Source organism: Pantherophis guttatus, chromosome 8 (assembly GCF_059756535.1).
Source record: "Pantherophis guttatus breed Tessera chromosome 8, ASM5975653v1, whole genome shotgun sequence".
Lineage (NCBI taxonomy): Eukaryota > Metazoa > Chordata > Lepidosauria > Squamata > Colubridae > Pantherophis > Pantherophis guttatus.
Window position 1 is genome coordinate 40,438,526 of NC_142070.1, and position 22,910 is coordinate 40,461,435.

Sequence of the window (22,910 nt, forward strand, 5' to 3'; positions counted from 1 at the left end):
ACAAGGTGCCTCAGGGTCGACCTCTGCCCTCCTGCCAACACCGACTGCGACCGGTCCGAGAGATAGGAGGAGAACCACCCCCAACCCCTCCAACCAGTGCAGCATGATACCATGGTCGATGATATCAAAAGCTGCTGAGAGAACTAACAGGACTAGGATAGAGGAACAATCCCTATCCCGAGCCCTCCAGAGATCATCCATCAATGTGACCAATGCTGTTTCCATGCTGTGCCCAGGCCTGAAGCTGGACTGGAGCGGATCTAAATAGACAGCTTCATCCAGGTACCGCGGAAGCTGTCGCGCCACCACAGTCTCAACAAACTTTGCCACAAAGCGACTGGATGGTAGTTAGCCAAAACAGCCAGATCCAGGGAGGGCTTCTTGAGGAGGGGCCTCACCACCGCCTCTTTCAAGGCGGAAGGCAAGACACCCTCACTCAGAGAAGCGTTAATAATCCCCTGGAGCCAGCTTCGCGTAACCTCCTGGGAGGCCAGCACCAACCAGGAGGGACACGGGTCCAATAAGCATGTGGTCACATTCAGCCATCCCAGAATCCTGTCCATGTCCTCGGGAGCCACAGGTCAAACTCCTCCCAAATGACAAGACCTGCCTCCATCATCCCGCATGTACCTACCCAGTCAGAGACCAAGCCTTCCTGAATCTGAGTGATTTTATCATGCAGATACTACACAAAATCCTCAGCCCTACCCTGCAAGGGATACTTCCGCGCTCCCGGATGGAGAAGGGAGCGGGTCATTCTAAACAGGGCAGCTGGGCTGCAGATACGATAAGAGCAGAAAAATAGTTACATTTTGCCACTTTTATCGCCACTAGGTAGCTCTTAATATGAGACCTCACCAGTGTTCGGTCAGATTTGGAACGGCTGGTCCTCCAACTGCTCTCCAGGCGTCTTTTCTGGCACTTCATCTCTCTCAGCTCCTTGGAGAACCAAGGAGCCAGATAAACTTGGCGATGGGTCAGAGGCCGCAAAGGCACAACTTGGTCCAAAGCGCCAGCGGCTGCCCTGTCCCAGGCGGCCACCAGCTCTTCAGTCGAGCCATGAGTCAGAGCCTCAGGAAATGGCCCAAGCTCCATCTGTAACTGATCAGGATCCATCAGGCGCCTGGGGCAGAACCACCTAGTCTGTTCCGCCTCCCTGCAGCGGGGTGTGGCGGTTAGAAAGTCAAGCCTAAGAAGGGAATGATCTGACCATGACAAGGGTTCAGTCACTAGGAAGGAAGGAAGGATAGATTAAAAACTCCCCATGCCTTTGGAGAGTTAATTTGTCATCAAGGTTAAGCATCAATAATAATCTTATATAATACCAAAAAGTATCAAATACATCTTTTATCAGTATTTTAATATTTAGAAATATATTTCTTTCTACATTTTAAAAATTATTGCAGTGAAGGCATCATTTCCCCACTGAAATTACTTCCTTCAGACTCAGATGTTAAATAGTGTAATAGCAACAAAGTCAACACAAACAGTATTAAGGAGAAATGATAATTCTATTTGTCTGAGTGGACATTTTCTAGGTTGTGAAGGGGCTTTGGGGGAGGGGGCAATTATTGCTGTGCCTGAGGGCCAAAGTTGATGACTCTATCATTGAAAATAGCAGACCTGAAATTTTCAGATCCATAGACGTTTTTGCTTTGAGTGCAGGGCAAAGTGATCTCTTAATCTTTTAGTCTCCCCAAATGTAAAATAATCTTTGGAGACTTAAGAAATAAACTAAACTTGTACTTTTTGCAAGTGTTAAGGTACTCATTCTGTCCCTTTAAAGGAGGTGAAACAGGCAAGAAGACTGTGGTTTTTGCAATTTGTTTCAGCAGTGGTCATAAGAGACATTGATATCTTCTGCATTATAAAGAGGCACACAAGTATAAGTGATGGGTAGTATAGAAATTAATTAAATGAATGAATGAATAAATAATAAAGTAATATGTTTTTCTCTCATTGCGTGGGTTTTCTGCTCTCCTTTGTCATATTTCTGAGATATATTGAAAATTCTAGAGAAAGATGCTGTGTGATATCAGTCCTTGTTCCCAGATCTCGCATTTTGAAGGTGATGAATCTGCTCTTACACATTTCTTGCAATGTGCAAGTATTTCAGTAGATTTTGCTCAGCCTTACACCTGTCCCGCTGTTTTCTTCTAAAGTGGAAAAAGAAAATCTTATTCAAATGGTAAACATAATTATGCATTGGTATTTTTCATGTTACTTTTTAAAAAGACTAAACAAGAAAATGGATATATTTTTCATGTAATCCTATTTCCCTCTATCCAGTTCCAAAGTTGGATATTTTAGTTTCTATCCTCATAGTTAAGCAAGTCTTTTACATTCCTGAAATTATTTAAGGGTGTCAAAATTCTTGTGATCTTTTTTTAATAAATGCTTCTTCAGCTTCAAATAAAATATATAAGCCTATTTGAAAACCAGTACATTAAAGTATTTAAGGTCAGTATTCAATATGCAGTAATACTTTGATAGAAGAGCGAGTGAAAGAATGTATCAAACTCCTACCAAGAATAGGATATCAGAATCACGGAAGAGAAACAAACTCTAATGGATAACATTAAGATGGTAAGGTAGTTTCACACAGACTTCATTTCAAATTCTATCTGCTTGACTTTCCTCAGTCTTCCTACCTGGAATTTGATTGTGCTGAGTTTCAACCAAAAGTAACACAGAAGTTGAATAAAGATGTTTCATCTTCAATTTATAATGTAGCTCAATATACTGTATTTGCCTGTGCTGCAATTTTATTCAATTCTTTGTAAATGTTAGTCTACTTTTAAGCAAAACATCATGTCTATTATAAGAATTGTACTTCTATATTCACCTTCACAAAGGAATTGCAAATATGTTAACAAAAAAAAAAAATCTGCACACAGCAAGAAAGTGACAAAAATATCAATATTCTGGAAGAAACTTCAATAAAATATATTACAATGCTCCACTTATATTTTTTTGATACATATGAATGTCTATAATATAATAGTGAGCTCGCATGCCAGGTTTTTTTCCCCCCTTTTTTCTCCCCTGGGTTTTAGATGAATCACACTTTATCAGGGTAATGATTGACAAGTTTCTATTCAAATGTTAATGCACTATATTGCAGCTGATGACAGAGAAACAAGAAAGAGAAATGATGCCTCTGAGTACTCTTTCCTCTGAAATTGCTTCAGCATTCTGATAGGATAGAATCAGAATGAAAGACCCTAAGATCATTACATTCAATACCTGCAGTATTTCTTTTCTTTCTTGATGAAGTGTTATAGAAAATCTTAAGCTTTCAAAGGCTGTATTAGCATCAAAGCCATCACTTTTGGGAAGCCATAATCAATTCCAGAGAACAGATAAATTAATAAAAAAATTCTCCCTCTAAAAAGAGAGGAGAAGGGAAAGAGAGATTGGATGGGGATGTGTGTCTCTTTGAGTGATTTGCCCCTTATGTGTTGATATAATTAATATAAATAATTGCATTAATTCATTCTATTAAAAGAGAAATAGCTTAGAAGTTACTTTTTCTAAAACTGCAAAAAATAGATTTTATTATGAAATGAACATTTCTGAACATTTTTGGCAAATTGAATGGTGCTGATAGACTTGAAATATTTATTATACAACTGTAGCACAACTTTGCAACAGTTCTAAAACACTGATTCTAATGAAACTCTTAGCTTTCTAGCTGTTTCCTCTAATCCTTAACTAAATTACCAATTATATCCATCTAAAGTGGTATCTTCAATCCAAAGATAACTGTATGTTGCACCAAAAGTTAAGTTATGATAGACAGTACTTCCAAACCTTATATTATCACAACCAAGAAGTTTATTCCATGTCAACATTTGAGGGTTTTTTTAAATTAATCTGACAATCTGACATATTTCTGTGTACATTTCATTAACAATATGAAGGAATATTTTTGTTTGGGAAATTGTAGTATAGCATCAGCAGCATATAATTTTAGTTTTTAGTTTTGCTTGCTAATTTGATTCCTGAAATGTGCAGGAATATTAGAAAAGCTCAGGAGGATTTTCATTCAACATAATATACATACACATTTTAAACCTAAAAATACACTAAGACAGAAGCTTGTCTACACTAAGGATAAAATACCCAGACACAAATTGAACAATGTGGTTTATGCAGTATAATGCAGTAAGAGATGTACAGATCTGTACACTGGAGAAACAAAACCACCACTTCACAAATGCATGGCACAACATAGGAGAACACATCCACCAGGACAAGATTCAACAGTCCATTTGCATTTGAAAGAAGAAAACCATTTTTGAAGACAGCAAAGTCCATTTTCTGGACAGAGAGGACTGCCAGTGTGAAAGAAAGGTCAAAAAGGCCGTCTACATTAAGACTGAACAGCCCTCTCTCAATGGGGTGGGTGGGTTGGGGAATATGACACCATCTATTTACAACACAGTCCTTTTAGCAGTTCCAAAAAGATTCCACAGCCAATTGCACTGCTCATGTGACCCTGAGGGTAGAGAATAATCTCCAAGTGGCATCAATGACTCTCAGAAAGAGTGCTAATGACCAGATGACTGCAAGGAATCATATAAGGATGATTTATGCTGTAATTATTATTACCTTTATTTTTGTGTTACTTATATGCACTCTACAAAAATTACAACAAATCTTAGACAGTGGTGAAATCCTCCACGGTTTGCCACCAGTTCGCTGTCCACTCATGTGCAGTAGTGCCAAATGCACACTGTGTGCACATGCGCAGTGTACACCAAATACGTGCTTCGCACAGAAAAAAGAAGCTTAAGAAGGTAAGTAGAACAGCGAGGGGGGGATCAGCTGTGTTGCACGATTTATATTCACTAGAAAGCAGGATTTCCTGCTTCCTGCTTGGCACAGCTGATTGTCGGAAATACCATTTCGGACAAGCCAGTAGCATTTTTTTACTACCAGTTTGCCTGAACCGGTAGCTTTTATTATTACCAGTTCACCCGAACCAGTGCAAACTGGTAGCATTTCACCCCTGATCTAAGAGCATTTGATGATACTTAGTTATAGATTGCTGATGAAGTACAGTATGATTCAGAACTCAATCAGGTCAAAGACTGTATGATTAAATGGAATTGATGGTAGCAAAAAAAGCAAAAATGATAGAAGAATAACATTAAATTCACCCAGAACTTAATGCTCCAAGATGTGTTATGTTTTATTAATTATATATTTCCAGTTTTTACGCCTGAAATAGAAAATTATTTGTTTTTAAAAAAACTGTTGTAAAAGTTATCAGTAGATTCCATCGATATATAGATGGATATATGCATAACCAGCATAACCTGTGGATGTTTCAGCCTTTACTTTTTCTTCTTCCTAGCATTGAACCAGAGATTTTTGGTGATGAACCTTTGTGCCCTCTTCAGGTAGGCTGAACATTTTGGTCTTCTTTTTGAGGTATGGCAAATCAAATGAAATCACATTTGACATAAGGCCACCAATTAGATCTTAGATAAAATAAGAAAAGAAAACAAGAAATTCCAATTTCAAGTTTCCAGGCCACAAGGAAAGATGAATGGTACATATAGAAGAACCAAATTAGGCAACTGGGATAGATATATATGAACAGCAGTTTGATGGGAGAAGTAACAAATATAAGGAATGCCAGGATGTCTGTCAAAGAATTCCTTCAGGTTAGGTGGATAAATCAGGCTGGGGATTCTCTGCAGATGGAACAATAAAGAAATATATAGGTCAAGGACTCTATTGTACCTTTCCACCAGGTCTGTAAATACTGATGAGTGAATACCAGCCTAACAAAACAGAAGAAGGCAAATCATCACTACAAATAGTGTAAATGTAAAATTTCAGGATTGTGATAAAAGTAGGAAGCTGATACATGCTGGATGTATTTGAAAAGACTCCATGTCCTGAAGGACTGGGGAGCATACTTAAATTGATTTGAAGATCAGTATGTCAGATATGATTCTTATGGATACTTATGAGCAAAGATTCTGCAATGAGTGTCCTACAGAGTGAGGACACAGAGTGAAGCTTGGCAATAATATTTTTTAACTAAGTTTACTTAAAGTGATCCCTAAGGATCAATAGGAATAAGTTAATTTTAGCCAAAGTTAAAATGTATACCAAGATCTAGCATCCATTGAGACCAAGTCCTTTTCAAAGTATAGAGTAGTGTTCTTAAGGTATCTTGGGATTGCAAAGATAGCTATAATAAAGTTAGAACAAATGGTCTCAAGAATGTTAAAGCTTCTAAAAGTACAGTTTTGGAAACCACCAAGAAACTGGGAGAAGACCTTGCCAGCTTCAGGGATGAAGTGAATTCCCTTTAAATGGCTAAATCTCAGGACAGTTGAAGAGCTATGCTCAGTAATACGTGTTAGATAGATACAAAATGTTCTCTCCAGTATAGAGGGACTTGGAAGAGTCCTCCAAGGTAATTATAAGTGTGTACGTGCTTTGCAGAATTCCCATTAATTTGCCATTTATGAATTTTATAGTTTTGGGCAAATATTATGACTTTAGTTGCTTGATAGTTTATTACTAGCTTTTCTCCTCAGCAGAAAGAGGTCAAAGTCCTTAACACTCTTTCTATGATCACAATGTCATCTGTCTGTAAAAGACACAGAATTGCTCGACTGCCAATCCTGCTAAAGTGGGGCAGAGAGGCATGGATTACTGAGTTGATATACACATTAAAAAGTAGAGGAAATGCAAGATACCTCTTCATGGTTCTTGCATAAGATGTTAAATAGGTCTGATTGCATAAAGCAGGTCTAGATCCTCAGTATCAGGATCCAATGCAAAGGAACCAGGAAAAAATGATTTAAGGAGAGATGGAAGGCGAAACCAGTCTAGGGTAAAGTCATACATAGTGGGCAAGCTAAATTTGCATTCAAGACCAGGTTGCAAATCTGAAGGCTTCTGAAGGAGATTTTCACATAGCTTGGATCCTGAACGCTGCCTAGTGCAGTGTCAGTAGAATGGCAAAGGAAGCCTGTCTTGGAATGGAAGTGAATGTAAACTTCTCCTGTCCTTAAATTTGCTCATGAGTCTTCTCCCAATGTCTGGACCCACATCATATATAATTGATGTAACTTCCTTGAATGGAGGTATGTGACAAAACAGAAGCGTGTTATTTAATAAAAGAGGAAAGGGGATGAAAAGGGGAAGGAAGACTCTAGAGTTTTGTTGATGTACCACTAAATAGAAACAACTTCCATCTGATTCATTCTTCCTACTTTGCCAGTTAAACAATATTGTTAAACAATTAAAATTTTATAAACATCTGGCTCCCTGAATAAATTAGAATACTGTAATCACTTCCAGCCCAGGATATGACACTACCAAATAAAGAACCAGTAGGAGAAGAAATCTCAAGGTAAATAAGTTGATTTGTTTGGTGGCAGAGAGATTTGGAGATATGTGTACTTATCCCCAAAATGAATGTAAGAAAGATTATGTCACTTCTGGGTAAATAACCATGATTTGACCTCGGAGGATAATGTAAAGCAAGATCAAACAAGAGGATAGGACAACTTGCCAGCTGAAAGAACACGCTTGAGGAAGCTGAAATCCAAATGCATGACAAAATAAATTGTGTTACTTTAAGATCTCTTTTTAGATATGCTGTTGCTATCTAAGGTTTATTTGTAGTGGTTTCTCTTCTTGATGGAGGGAGTAAAAGAGGTACTAAAGGGAAATAGACAAGAAATTTATGTTGGGGGAAAAAGGCTTTGCTGGGAGAATATAAAACACAAGTTAAAAGTTACATGAAATTAAAGAATACTAGGGTTGCCAGGTCTGCTTCCAAAAAATAGCGGACAAGCGGGGCGGGGGGGGGGGGTTAAGTAGTAAAAAAAAAATAAAAAAAATTTACAATTAAATTATATATTTTCTTACAAACATTTTAACAGGTATTAAAATAATCACTTCAAAATTTTACTTAAAATTCAAAACATCAAATATATTATAATAATATGTAAAATATTAAATTACTTCTAAGGCAGAAATTTCATCGAAGAGAGTGTTGGGTGGAAGTTCTTCTTGCCATGGTGATAATAACCAGATGTTCGTCATTTCTTCTAAAGTTGGAGGATTATTGCGATCAATTAGATTGAAACAACTTAGCGTCTCATATACTGAATCGGTGTATTATACCACTTTTCTAGGTACGCAATGGCTCTTTGATACACATTGATGGCTTCTTTCTTGAACTTTTGCACGGCATTCTCAGGCAAATGTTTTTTACGTAAGGCAAATAATACTTTCATTCCAAAAAACTGCTCATTGTATTTTTTGTCTCATTCTAACTTATGAAAAAGAAGACAAAACGCAATTCTCCTATCCTTATTCTCTTAGACTGTACAGCTTTAGATTACGTACCATTTCATCATAAAAGCTTTTGAATAAAAAAAATGTCCACTATTTTGTGAAAAAAAAATAGTGAACATAATGTGAAAAAAGCGGACTGTCTGCTCAAATAGTGGACACCTCGCAAGCCTAAAGAATACATCTGTGTTATGTTTGACCACTTAGTTCTTACTTTTTTCATGGAGTTTTCCTCAATGATTGATGCATTTGTTGCTTTTGTATCTAACTTCTGCTACCACACAGAATCTGCTCCCAATCTCTCCAGAAATTTTCCAAGGATGGTCTCTAATAACTCTTGTTTTAAACAGCGTTGCTGCCAACTCTATCTACAAGAAGTCTCCAAAGCTAGTTCCTCTCTTTCTTGTGGTACAGGGAAATATTAAACAAAATCCCAGTCAATCTGTGAACTTTTTACATCATTTCTTATATCAGTAAGGAAGCAGAATGCTGTAATACAATATAGTACAGTTCCAGTAGTAATATCAAACTACTTCAAGCTACTGAACTTCTTCTTAGCTATTCCATCCATCATGAAATAGACTGAGCACTATTAATGGCATATTTCTAAAGTACAGTACTTACTTAGACCAATCTCGTCTCTCCGTCATCAACCATTATCAATGCCAAGAGTTGTGTCTCTACAAAGCCTATAGTCATTATCCTCATTCTTTTTCTTCTTGGCTGCTAAATCCTTTGTTTTAAGTTAAACAACCTCTTATCTGGCAAGCCTAAATCCAATCCATTTGCCTCCTTTCAGATATTCAAGTCAGGAGCCTTCCTAGCCAAATCACTGAGCAATTTCCTTTCAGTTTCTCTCTCTGTCTACACTGTGTATGGTTTGTATGGAATGAAAGAGCAAGACCATTGTCATGATGTTATTACAGCAGGGTGTCTAGCAATGCAAGCCGCTTCTTGTTTTTATTCCCTTATTTCTGCATCCTGAAATTTTAGCTATTTAGCTTAACAAATGTATCTTTCCTAGCCAGCATCAACTTCACTGCAGTTAGTGGGTTGCATTTGTTTTACACCTAAGCTAATTTCCCTTATGTGAATCTCTTATAAAAGGAAAGCAAGCACTGAAAAAGGTCTTCCCCTCCCACCACCATTTCTGTATCATCTATTCTATAAACTGCATCAAAATATATGTCAGAAAACCATTGGAATGCTGTTATGTGAGCAATATATATTAAGACAATGTTTTTCCTTGGAGTAGGTGCTACAGGAAATGAAATTAACAGAGATTTTAGCTCAGTGGTAGAACATAGGATTTTCATACAGAAAAGTTCAAAATATTATTCCTGAAAATTCTAACTATATTTGATAAAATATAAGGCATTCCAGATACTTTTGAATTCAAATTGACCATTGTGGACAGTTGTGATGGATTAAGAAAGTTCTAATATATTAACTTGTAATATATTAACTTGTAATGAGCTACACATTACCTGCTGAGTTTAAAAGGTTTACTAAAACCTTAGAATAAGGAAAGGCAGTTTTCTGGCCAGTAGTCCCCAAATCTTGGGTGACCATTTGGGTGATCATTAAGTATCCTAAATTAAGACAGTAGGTGTATTAGTCCCACTACACTGTAATCCTTTATTCTCTCACCTCCAAAGAGCAAAAAGAAGTCAAAATCATAAGTTATAGTCCTTTGGCTGTGGAGGAAAAAATAATTTGCTCTAAACTAACAATCAGACAGTATAACACCACGACAAATCATCTGGGATGGCATAAGGCTTGTCATATTATCTTCTAAAACCAGTCTTTGCCAATTAATATTTATTCTGCAATATAAACTGACACAATTAGAGCTCAGAAACTTACTTATTAAATGCAAGGGTGAAGAATCATTTACACATGAACAGATAATTTCTGGGGTGTCTTTCTACCCACTCACTTTCCAAAGCACAGCCAAATTCTTCATCTGCAGAATAGCAGCAGTTAATGTGTGGAGAACATCTCAAGAAATAAACACTTGAAAGTGTGTTCTGAAAAGCTTTATTTGGATTAAAAAAACCACAAAGTAATAAATAATAAATCAAAAACACTAATTATCTTTATATAGCAGTTTCTCAACCTTAGTAGCTTGATTCTGGGAGTTGAAGTCCATCCATCTTCAAGCTACCAAGGTTGAGAAACACTGCTATATAGGATTATTGCCATATAAATTTACGCACTCTAGAAAAAAGCATTCTAAATTTATCTGTAAAAATTCAACCTTAAATATGTACTGCTGACTTTTGGGCACACAATTATGTCACTTGTAGAATCTATTTCTGGAGAAACTTAAAACTATCAAAAAAAAATCATTCCATCATGAAAAAGTGATTTTGAAAATCCACTGTGTCAAGATACACCTCTTTAAAATATAAATAAATCTAAGAATCCCAAATTGTTATATCTAGCTGGACCAGCTAACCAACTCTCTATTTTATTCAAAAGTGGCAAACTGAGACCATCATTTTGTTGGGCTGCTATTTCAATCTCAAAGAGTCTTTATTTTTCTTCCTTCTTTCTTCACATTCTGTAAAAAAATAATAACAGAATGATAGCTGAATAACAGCTGATTGCCATCATTCTCTGATCACACAGTGCTAATTTGTGGACAACAATTTTGTGGTTATTACATACAGGTTTCAATATTCTGAAACTATTGATATAAATATTGAACAGTGTTCCTGAATCTTATGAGATCACAGATCAATAATTTCAGGAGTAAGATATTTAGTTTTTTCAAAGAGAATTTTGGGACATACAAATGAATATTTAAGCTATTCTCTACCTGCTATTCTTCACATCCAGGAAAGGTGAAAAGAGAAGACAAAGTTCACTCATTTTTCATTTCCTACTGTTATATCTGGACACAGTATTTCAAGTATTAAGGTGCTGTAGTAATAAGAACAGTTCTGGGGATAGGGAAAAGTTTGCCAATTTCTTACCCACTTTATGGGATTGATAGATTTTGCATCTAGAAGGGATGCCTAACATGAAACATTTCTTTCCTTTACTGCTTTCACTAGCCTCTTTCCAATAGCTTGTTGGCACTTTTAGAATTAATTTCTATTAAGACTATTTTACTTACCAATGTTTCTGCCAGTTTATCTCTATTACACACTAATTACACACTTGCTTTATAGTTTCCTTTTAATATAATGTTTCAGATACATTTTGTTCTTCCAAAGTAAACTCAGCGGGATGTGCTTCCCAGGATATAAGTTACTTTTGAAAAAAGGTAAGCTGTTTTTTTTTTTCATCTGTTTGCACTATTATTAACATTACAAAGCTGTTAAAAAATTGCCTTGCTTCCACAATTGATTTTATTTTAGCACCCTTTCTAGTGCTAATCTTCAAACACTGTGGTAATTTTATGTAATGCTTGATGTAAAGTGTGCTTAATTTCAAACTATAATTATATTTCCTATAAAATATTATAAATGCCACTAGGATCTCTCTCTCTCTCTCTCTACCCACCCAAAACAAAATCATCTTCTTTCTATTGGATACCATAATTCTAACTGCCTGTAATGGCTGGTGGGAATGACTTTGGGAGGAAAGGCTACAGGGTAGATAACCATCGTACAAAAGGTACCTCAGCACATAGAATAGAAATGAACCTTTCCTAGTTTCTGGGAAAGTAAAAGTACAGGTAGACTTTTACTTACAACCATTTGTTGACTAACTGTTCAAAGTCAGAACAGCACTGAAAAAAGTGACTTATGATTGCTTTTCACACTTACAATCATGACCAAAATTCAGATCCTTGGCAACTGGTTCATATTTATGATGGTTGCAGTGTCCTGGGATCATGTGATCACTTTTTGTGACCTTCTGACCAGCAATGTCAATGGGAAGCCAGATTCATTTAACCATGTTATTAAATTAACAACTGCAGTGATTCACTTAACAACTGCAGCAAGAAAGGTCATAAAATGGGACAAAATTCAAGGTAACTGTGTCACTTAACAACAAATTTTGGACTCAGTTGTGGTCATAGGGTGATAACTACCTGTAAAGAAGGGGAAATGCTTTCACACTTTAGACAAGATTCTGCTACTTTAACCTTGCAATAAAGGTAGTGTTGGAACTCATGGTTAATGCTTCATATCTAGATTATCAAAGATACCTCAAAGGACTGACATTGGCTCACTGACAGAGTCTGAATATAGTTTGGATGCTTCACATCCAAAATCGGTACTTTATAAGTTATTCTAGAGTACTGATTATAATATTAGATAAGTAAGATTAAGCTTCAAATATTCATGTGATAATTGAGTTGGTCACTGTCACTACCTCCCTGGCTTGAGACAAAAATGATATATAAATGCAACATAAATACATCTATTTTTCACTACCATTCTTCCTATCTTTCCATTATTTCACCCAGCATTGCTTCTGCTAAACATAGAGGTGGTTCTTGACTATATCTTTAGTCTAGCCCTTTCCACAGCCCAAATTTTATTCTATGCAGTCATAGAATAAATAGAAAAACAATTTGGGCTTTGAGGTTTAAATATCCAGCAAGAGAACCAAGATAAGAATTTGATAAGTCATTCCGAAATAATAGATTAAAAAGTAACAACATCCCTCCCTCATCAGTTTGCCTGTCTATCTACCTACTTGGCTCATCCACACAGAGAGTTGGGAAGAGGCCATCCAGCTTCAGTTTGAAATTTTTTTAAAAAAATGTTATTTCCTCTGTTCTTTGAGTAAAAACTCCATTCAGTATTCAGTTCAAATCAGATGTATTTTTACGTATTATTTATAATTTCATTGAGTTTCTCATTTTTACCCTAAATCAAATTTCATTCCATCCCACTTCCACATTAGTATGATTTTTTTAAAAAATAGGCATCAACATTTTTATGTAGACTGGTTCAATTATAAACATCTTTGTATACATTTTTCTCAGCGTGCTAATATGCATAATTTTGAAGGCAATTCCCCAGTATAATTAATTGCTGTATATTACTTTAATAAAGAGTTTATGTTCTGAATGTTTCTTCCCAATGTGTGCATTTTGGTAAGTATTTTTTTCTCTAATGTATACATTTTATATACATTTTTAAAAACATGTCACATTGACCAAAGCATTGAAAGGAATATATCTCTAAAAGAAATCAAGTTATATTAATGGAGAGAGTAAAGAAAGAAAAGATAAATTTTAGGTGGGATTATTTCTAACACTAGTTCCAATGAAATTTAAGTATGTGTGAATACTTATGTTTCTTTCCTTCTTGGTATTGTATTTGCTTCCTTCATTGTCCTCTACGCATTGAATTTATAGGCTAAACCAGGGGTATTCAATCTTGCCAACTTTAAGACCTATGGACTTGGCTGGCTGGGGATTTCTGGGAATTGAAGTCCACAGATCTTAAAGTTGCCAAGGTTTAAACCATGTATGGCAGAAAACCCCAAGACACATTTCTGCATACTTCAGAGTTCCCATCTTCATTCTTCCCTCAGTTGCTGCTTTTTGATTTGGTAGGAAAGCTCCCATTGGCAGCTTTCCCTTCCACTTATAGTAGCAGCTGTAAAAGAGGTAACCTAAGAGAATTACTCTGTAATAAACAAGAAGAAAAGTTCATTGTCTCCAGTTTGGTTGCTTGGCAAGATTCTGAAGAAGCAAAATATATTTATTAAAAGTTTCTTGTACTTGTAAAGCAAGATGCATATTAATTATGCAACCATAACTCATTCATCTATATTTTTCTTGAAGTGCAATTTGAGCACAGGTACATAAGCTTTTAAAAGTACCTATCACCTTTTAAAATGGTTTCTCTAATTGCTCTTGAGATTCAATTGAACATTGTCCTTGAAGAAAAAAATACATTATTTTGTTTGTTTTGCTACTTATTTACTGCTAGAGTATCCTAAAAATTGTCTCTATGATGCAACATACCACACCCAGGTTTTCCTTTTTCCCAGCCTAATCCATTGTGGTGACATTTATAATGCACAAAGGCTACTGATTCAAGTTCTCATTGGTTGACGGCTGGCTTCCCCTGCTGAACCTGTATATCCTGTTTAGCATCTGAGGACACATGCCATCAAATGCAAAGCCATGTGGTGAGTGGTAAATTATAACCTGTCTGAATATGAGTTGTGGCCAATTCATCTCTCTCATTCTGTCAGATTTCAGTAATGTGCATGAAGTCAAAGTTCTCTTTCATTTCCAGGCTTTCAAACCTCATACTATCCTGGATTGGATTGCTGGCATTTAAAAAATGCTGCTACAATAGGGCAGAGGAGGTAGAAACTATTCCATATAACTTTTATATTAATCATGGGAGGTAGAGCACTCAAGGCTTCCTTAAAAACACATATACCATGTCAAAAGATAAATAATTTATGGCATTCCTCCCAGGGGTGCTATTCAGCAGGTTCTGACAGGTTCTGGAGAACCAGTAGCAGAAATTTTGAGTAGTTTGGAGAACCAGCAAATACCACCTCTGGCTGGCCCTAGACTGGGGTGGGAATGGAGATTTTGCAATATCCTTCCGCCAGGAGTGGGGAGGGAATGGGGATTTTGCAGTATCCTTCCCCTGCCACGCCCACCAAGCCATGACCACCAAGCCACACCGTGTCCACCAAGCCACGCCCACAGAACCAATAGTAAAAAAAATTGAATTCCACCATTGATTCCTCCCCATAGCAAGCACTGATCACTGGTTCCTCAATTAAAATTGCTAAGGGCCTGGCGGCTCAGCAGACTGATAGCATTGTGATTAACACCAGCTGTCTGCAATTACTGTAAGTTCGAATCTCACCAGGCTCAAGGTTGACTCAGCCTTCCATCCTTTCTAAGGTGGGTAAATTGAGGACCCAGTTTGTGGGGGCAATAAGCTGACTTTGTATAAATATACAAAAGTATGAAGGCTATTGCTTAACACATTGTAAGCCACCCTGAGTCTCCGGAGAAGGGCGGCATATAAATCAAATTAAAAAAATAAATTTAAAAAATACATTTTTAAAAAGTAAAAAAAAACCAACAACCAAAAACCACTCATGAGGTAATTAACTTTGTGTCCAATTTGCTCCTGAGTAACTGCTATAAACAAATAGGCCTATTTAATTTCATACTCAAAACAAAATTTTCCCAGGGGGGCAACAACAGTAACAGGAGCAACTGATTTCCAGCTTTTTTCTCTTGATCCTGTCACCATGGCCCAGTTTGGAGGATGAAATCTGGAAAGAAGAACCTAACTTTCACATTCACATCAGCTCTTGGGTAAAAGACTTCACATGGAGATTGAACTAAAAATGATTCTGTTGCTGTGATGATCTCTTTCTCTTTGTTGTTCTTTGTCCTACTGTTTCTCATAGCTCCAAGAGGGCAGGATCTGGGATCAGCAGCATCTGACTTATTCTCAATGTAGGATATCAAGGATAAACTGTAATGGTTAACTGCAGTCCTTAGGGACACAGATGGGCCTTTGACCTCATTCCAGAATGCAATTCGGTTGGAGGGGTTAGGAGTGGGGGGGGCACCATGTTGCGGTGGTTCTCCTCCTTCCTCTCTGACCATACGCAGTCTGTGTTGGCAGGGGAACAGAGATTGACCTCGAGGCGCCTTGTTTGTGGGGTGACACAAGGTTTCAGTCGTCTCGCCCCTCCTGTTCAACATTTATGTGAAGCCGCTGGGTGAGATCATCCATGGTTTTGGGGTGAAGTTCCATCAGTACGCTGATGTTACTCAGCTGTACATCTCCACCTCGGACCACCCCAATGATGCCCTTGCTGTGATGTCCCGTTGCCTGGAGGCTGTGTGGATCTGGATGGGGAGAAACAAGCTCAGACTCAACCCCTCCAAGACCGAGTGGCTGTGGTTTTTGGCGTCCTGGTATAGCCAGCTGGCTCCATCGCTGACTATTGGGAGTGAGACCTTGGCCCCCTCAGAGTGGGCTCGCAACTTGGGTGTCCTCCTGGATGCATAGCTGTCTTTAGAAGATCATATGACGGCTGTGGCCGGGGGGGGGCTTTTTATCAGGTTCGCCTGATTCACCAGTTGCGTCCCTTTCTGAACCAGGACGCCTTGCGCACGGTCACTCATGCCCTCATTACCTCCCGTCTGGACTACTGTAATGCTCTCTACATGGGGCTCCCCTTGAAGAGCACTTGGAGGCTCTAACTGGTCCAGAATGCGGCCGCGTGGGTGATTATGAGAGTGACACGGTGCACCCATGTAACACCTCTCCTGTGTGAGCTGCACTGGCTCCCAGTGGTCTTCCGGGTGCGATTCAAGGTGCTGGTTATCACTTTAAAGCACTCCATGGCTTAGGACCTGGGTATGTACGAGATCGCCTTCTGCCACCGATAGCCTCCCACCGGCCAATACGCTCCCACAGAGAGGGACTCCTCAGGGTGCCGTTGGCCAAACAATGTTGACTGGCGACACCCAGGGGAAGAGCCTTCTCTTTGGGGGCACCTGCCCTCTGGAATGAATTGCCCCCGGAGATTTGCATGATTCCCGACCTACGTACCTTTCGCCGTGCCCTTAAGTCTCTATTGTTTCAACAGGCTGGGCTGGCTTAGAAAATGAATTTTAATTGGGTGTTTATAGTTTTTTAATATAAGGGCCAAATTGTTAATATATTTTAAACTGTTTTTAAATTTTATCGGTATATGTTGTTTTAGTATGGCTGTACACCGCCCTGAGTCCTTCGGGAGAAGGGCGATATAAAAATTCAAACAAACAAACAAACAAACAAACAAACAAACAAACAAACAAACAAATAAATAAATAAATAAATATCAAACAGCAGTGACACAGAAACAACCCAAATATCACAGAATCATCACTATGAACAACTAATAGCCAAGGATGTTTTGCATATACACTAAAGCTATAATCACAGTGAGTTTGTTGTAATATTAACCCCAATCACTAATTTGGTCTCGATTCATGTTGGCATTAAATTTTTTTTCTAGTTTCCATGGATGTATTTAGAAAGGTATTTATTAAAACATATAGATAGCATTTACAACCTAAAAAGAGAGAAAAAGAATTCCCTTTCTAAATGTTCTAATCATGTCATAAGAAGGCAGTGGTGGGTTTTTACCGGTTCACCCCGGTTCAGGCGAACCGATAGTGGTGGTGGCAGGAAGCTCCGCCCACCCACCCAGACATCATCACGGACACTCTGCGCATCCACAGAAGCGCCACATGCGTGCGCTCACAGTTCTGAACTGGTAGTGAAGGTAAGTGGAACCCACTACTGTAAGAAGGGGCTTGAAAATTCATGAAATATCAGTATATCTTGATTATTTTCATAGATGTAGAATTTTCTTTTCAAAACAGTGGCTCTGTCTTAAACTGGCAAGATTATTTTTTCCTCAGTCTACAGGGATAGACATTTCCAGCTGGTCTATGGCTAATTACTTCTGGTTCATTACATCTGTGCTCATTTTCTCTGGGTTATTTTATGCCTAGGAAAAGTTGCAGGGAAGGGAGGTCAAAAAATATATCACAAACAATCAGAACAATTCAGATCATTATCAGGTACATTTTATACTGGAATAGAAAAGACTGAAGTGTCTAAAGAAGTGTTGTAGGAAGATGCATCTTACAATGCACATGAGAATTATCTAAAACGATCAAAATGTTTATAGCTTTCCATGAAATATTGCAACAAAATATTGCAAATCTAACTGAAAGATCAATTAAAAGGTATGTTTAAAATGCTGGGAAAAAGGCAGCAATCTTGTAACCAAAGAGAGGATTTAAAGAGCTTCATTTTCTATTTATTATGACTCTTTTTTTCCCCTTTGGATAGTCATTACTCTGTACACATCCAAAGTTTTCACATACCCACATACACACTGAAGTACTACTGTATATACCATTAGAACCTTGGTGGCACTGTGGACTAAAGTGCTGTTAAGTAGCGCTTAGCGGCCAGCTGCCTGTAATTGCTGCAAGTTCAAATCTCACAAAGTTGACTCAGCCTTCCATCCTTCCGAGGTAGGTAAAATGAGGACCCAGATTGTGGGGGCAATAAGCTGATTTTGTATAAAAAAATTGCTTAATGCATTGTACAGTAAGCTGCCCTGAGTCTCTGGAGAAGGGCGGCATATAAATCAAACCAATAAATAAATAAATAAATAAATAAATAAATAAATAAATAAATAAATAAATAAATAAATAAATAAATAAACAAACAAACAAACAAATAAATATTTACTGTATTATTTACATTATTTACTTCGCTGTTATATCATGTTAATTATCCATCACTAGGCAGCTGTTTACATATTTTACACTCTCACATTTGCACTTATTATCCAGTGCATAATTTGTTTCAAGTGCATGCCAAATGGCTATTTCCCCAGCTTTTTTACACTTTTGATTATATACAATCTATCGACTTGGTCTCTTTTATGTGATTGCATTTAGTTTGCTTATTTTGTCTAACAAAGAGAACAGTGAATTTAGTATTAAGATAGGCAGTTCTTCAATGCATTTCAGTGTTTCTTTTCCATTTTCCTCATTTTGAATCAAAACATGTAACATGCAATACTACAGGAATAACATGCATCAGTGAACATACATATGTACAAAAGGATACAAAGATTTTTAGGATAAAATGTTTAAAAGTCAATGTAATAAGAGAAAATAGCAGAGTATCAAGACACATGGAAGGAGAGGTTAAATCTGCTCACAAATATATTCCCATCTCCTTCTTGAAAGTTTTTCAGAGTATGCAACAATCATAAACCTCATTTGTGAAAAGCAGGAACTGAGTATAAAACTGTGTATACAAACCCTGTTGGTTTGACAATTTGGGCAATGCCCCCACATAGAAGTATTCACTGTGCTGCATAGTTACTTCCTCTTTCAAGAGTTAGTTCTAGCAATCAGTGCATCTGAGAAAGTACTGTCCAATCATTATTCTTTCAGATGCTTATACAGCAGAAAAACACTAAATGTGTGACACCATGAGGCTTCTACGGTAGTGACATAATTTCTATACTAATGCTGAATTTTGACCATTCACTATTGATATGCTCGTAACATTAATCATTTCAAAAACTATACTATACTACACCATTCATAGATCCTAAAACTCCAGATGGAGCACAAATGGGTACATAAAGAGATGGAGACTTTTAATAATTTTGGAATGCTACAGAGCTATGGTTAAAATGTTGGACTGGAGTGGAATCTTCAGACCCATTTTTCAGTTCATCTATGGAGTTCACTGGATTACTTAGGGCCAATTCCTTTTCCTCATCTGGAACATGATAAATTGAATGAAACCAACCTCAATAATTTAGATCATTCCTACTGGGAGACAGGTAGAACAGGGATATAAATCCCTGCCACACTCTTCTTGGATATTTAGAAAATATTCTCCCATACCAATCCTCACAATGAACAGTTCAAAGTAGGAACATTAGATTGCACTCATAGAATGTAATTATTTATTTTTTTTAGTGAACATGGATCCTCCATTAATGAATATTTATAGCAAAATTTCAGGCAGGTAGAACATTTGGAATAGAGGTGGTAGTGATCATATGCCCTAAGAAATATGTTTCTGAATAACAGAAATGATAACGACAAAGAATAATAGTATTCTTAAATGAAGAGATTAGAATCACTTGTTTGAGATAGCATTCAAACAAAAGTATAAGAACTTAATCCATCATTATCTGTTGTATATTATATTTGTGAATGTATATTTTAAAGCAGCCAACTAGATATCACAATCACAACTCTTTTCCTGATAACCTCTAAGGATTAAAAACAGGAAACAGTGAAATAAGTATTGAATATTGAAGCATTTTCTGCGTATAGATGAGCATTCCTGGAGTGCAAGTCTAATATGATTAATAATTATGGGGAAATCATCAGATTTGCAGATGACACCAAGCTGGCAGGAATAGTCAAAACTCCAGAAGATAGGCTTAAGATCTAGAAGGATCTTGACAGACTTGAACATTGGTCACTATCTAAAAAAATAAAATTCAATGGTGAAAAAAATAAGGCTCTACATTTAGGAAAGAAAAACCAATTGCACAAGTATAGTATAGATCATCTGGCTCAATAGTAGTAGCTGTGAGAGGGATCTTGGAGTCCTAGTGGACAATCTCTTACATATGAGCCAGTAGTGTGCTGCAGCTGCCGAAAAAGCCAACTCAGTCTTAGGCTGCATCAACAGAGGGATAGAATCAAGATCACATGAAATGTTAGTACAACTTTAGAGTGACTTTAGACACTTGGAATACTACATATAGCTTTGGTCACCACACCATAAAAAATGTTGAGACTCTAGAAAGAGTGCAGAGAAGAACAGCAAGATGCTTAGGGGACTGGAGCCTAAAACATGTAATGAACAGTTGCTGGAGTTTGGTATGTCAAGTTTAATGAAAAGGACTAGGGGTGACATGATAGCACTTTTTCAATATCTAAGGGGTTGCCACAAAGAAGAGGGAGTCAACCTATTGTCCAAAGCACCTGAAGGCAGGACAAGAAGCAGAGGATGGAATTAGTTAAGGAGAGAAACAATCTAGAACTAAGGAGAAATTTCCTGACAGTTAAACAAATAATCAGTGGAACAACTTGATTCCAGAAGTTATGAATGCTCAAGCACTGGAAGTTTTTAAGATGAGATTGAACAACCATTTGTCTGAAGTGGTAAAATGTTTCCTGCCTGAATAGGAGGTTGGATTAGAAGACCTGCAAGGTCCCTTCCAATCAGTGATGGGATGCTACCGGTTCGGACAAACTGATAGTTGTGATCTGCGGGTGGGCCTGCCTGCCCACCCACCTGCCCCAGTGCTATGCCATTCTATTTGTATTTTTTAAGCCACGCACATGCGTGCAAGCCGACCGCAAGACCAAAGTGCATGCGCGGAAGGCCTCCCTGCGCGCGCACATTTTCGGGATGAACTAGTTGTTAATTCATGTACAGAGCACCTTTGCTTCCAACTCTGTTATTCTGTTCTGTTATTCTGCACATTCCTGTTAATCAAAAGAGAAATGTTGCAGACCAAAACCAACTGGAAAAAGACAAGTGGAAGGGGAGAAGAGTAGGAGAAGCAAGCATTACCAAAATGGAAAGATTCTTCTATATATTAATAATATTGGTTGGATAAAAATGCCAAATCCAATCTAAATTTCTAGCTGCCTGTGCGACCAACCAGAATATAATAAAATTGTATGCCATCCAACTCCTAGCAACTCTGGAAGTCTTGCTAAATTCCATATAACTAGTAGATACTGGTTTAATCCAATGGTCGAAAGGCTTGACTAGGATTGAAAGTCCAGGATTCCCTGATGTCTTAGAAATCTATTGGAGAGTCTACATCTGAATTCATACAGCACTCTTATTCTACTGCAGAGTTCACTGTCTGCATTTCAGCAGTACATTCAATTATAAGGAATTGGATCTTCTAAGTCTCCAACCCACTCATGGTCCATCTCTCCCTATCTTCCTCCTCTCCTCTCCCCTTCCCTCCCTTTCTACTCCCATTCCTTCACTCTCCACTTTCTCCTTTCTCTTTTCCAATTCCCTTCTCTGTTACTCTCCCCCTCCTTCTCACATCCCTCTCCCCTTCTCCTCCTTTCCCCTTCTTTTCTTCCTGCACTCCCCCTCCACCGCCCCTCTCCCCCTCCTTTCTTCTCCCTCATCAACCTGACCCCCTCATGGTCTCTCTCCTTCATCCCCCTCTCCCCTTCTCTCCAGTTCCCACTCCCCCCACATCCTCCTACCCCTTCTCTCTTTCCCTGTCCCCTCTCCTACTTGCTTTCTCTCTCCCTCCCCTCTCCGATCCCATTCCCTTTCCCTTTTCCTCTCCCTTTGCCCAGCCTCCCTTCCCCCTCCCTTCCTCTCCCTCTCCTCCCCCAACTCCTTCATGATCTATCTCTCCCTTCCTATCCCCTTCTCTCCCTTTCCTCTTCTTTCTCCCTCACTCTCACTTTCCTCTTCCCCACTTCTCTTTTCCTCCCCCTCCTTCCCTTCTATTCCTAATCTTTCCTCTGCCTTTTGCTCCCCCTTTTCTCCCCCTTCCCCCTTGCTCTCCCTTTCCCTTTTCACTTCCCTGACTCTTCCTTTTATCCTGATCTTGATCCTCAACCTAACCCTCATCCTAACTCTCACACTAATCATAATCCCAACCCAAATTCTCATTCTCACTTACCCCTCTGATAGCTGATTACAAAAAAAGGGAAAATTCCCCAGAATCCAGGAGCCCTTCTGAAGACCAACCTGCCTATTGGGAAGTATCTTCACTCTGATAACTGATAACTTACAGTAACTGACAGTTTAATCTGCAGGTGTGAAGTCATAAAACCATCACAATTCCCAAGGAGATGATCTCCCTCCCTTTATCCTCCTATCAAAGGTCACTTGCTCCCCCTTTTCTACATAACCAATGCCAGGCAAATGTCTCTAGGAAGCTAACAAACCAATAATTAAGGATGCCTGTTTCTCATTTTTGGCTCTGAAGGCATAGCTCTTTGGGGGTAAACTGCCTCTTCCTATAGAAGCTTTGCTGGGTTAGTTTCCTGAGCAGGACTCATTGGGGAAGCT

The 22,910-nt window shown here is 38.0% G+C and overlaps 1 protein-coding gene and 1 long non-coding RNA gene across 2 annotated transcripts in view; both read right to left on the reverse strand.

Moving 5' to 3' along the window:
- The window catches only part of SGCZ (sarcoglycan zeta), a 579,653-nt gene that overhangs the window by 299,430 nt on the left and 257,313 nt on the right, over positions 1 to 22,910 (reverse strand). The window lies entirely within an intron of this gene.
- LOC117680190 (uncharacterized) lies at positions 1,891 to 22,701 on the reverse strand. Its single transcript, XR_004595564.2, has 2 exons — positions 22,519 to 22,701; positions 1,891 to 2,156 (listed from the first exon to the last, which is right to left on the reverse strand). It is a non-coding gene; the product is annotated as an uncharacterized LOC117680190 (long non-coding RNA).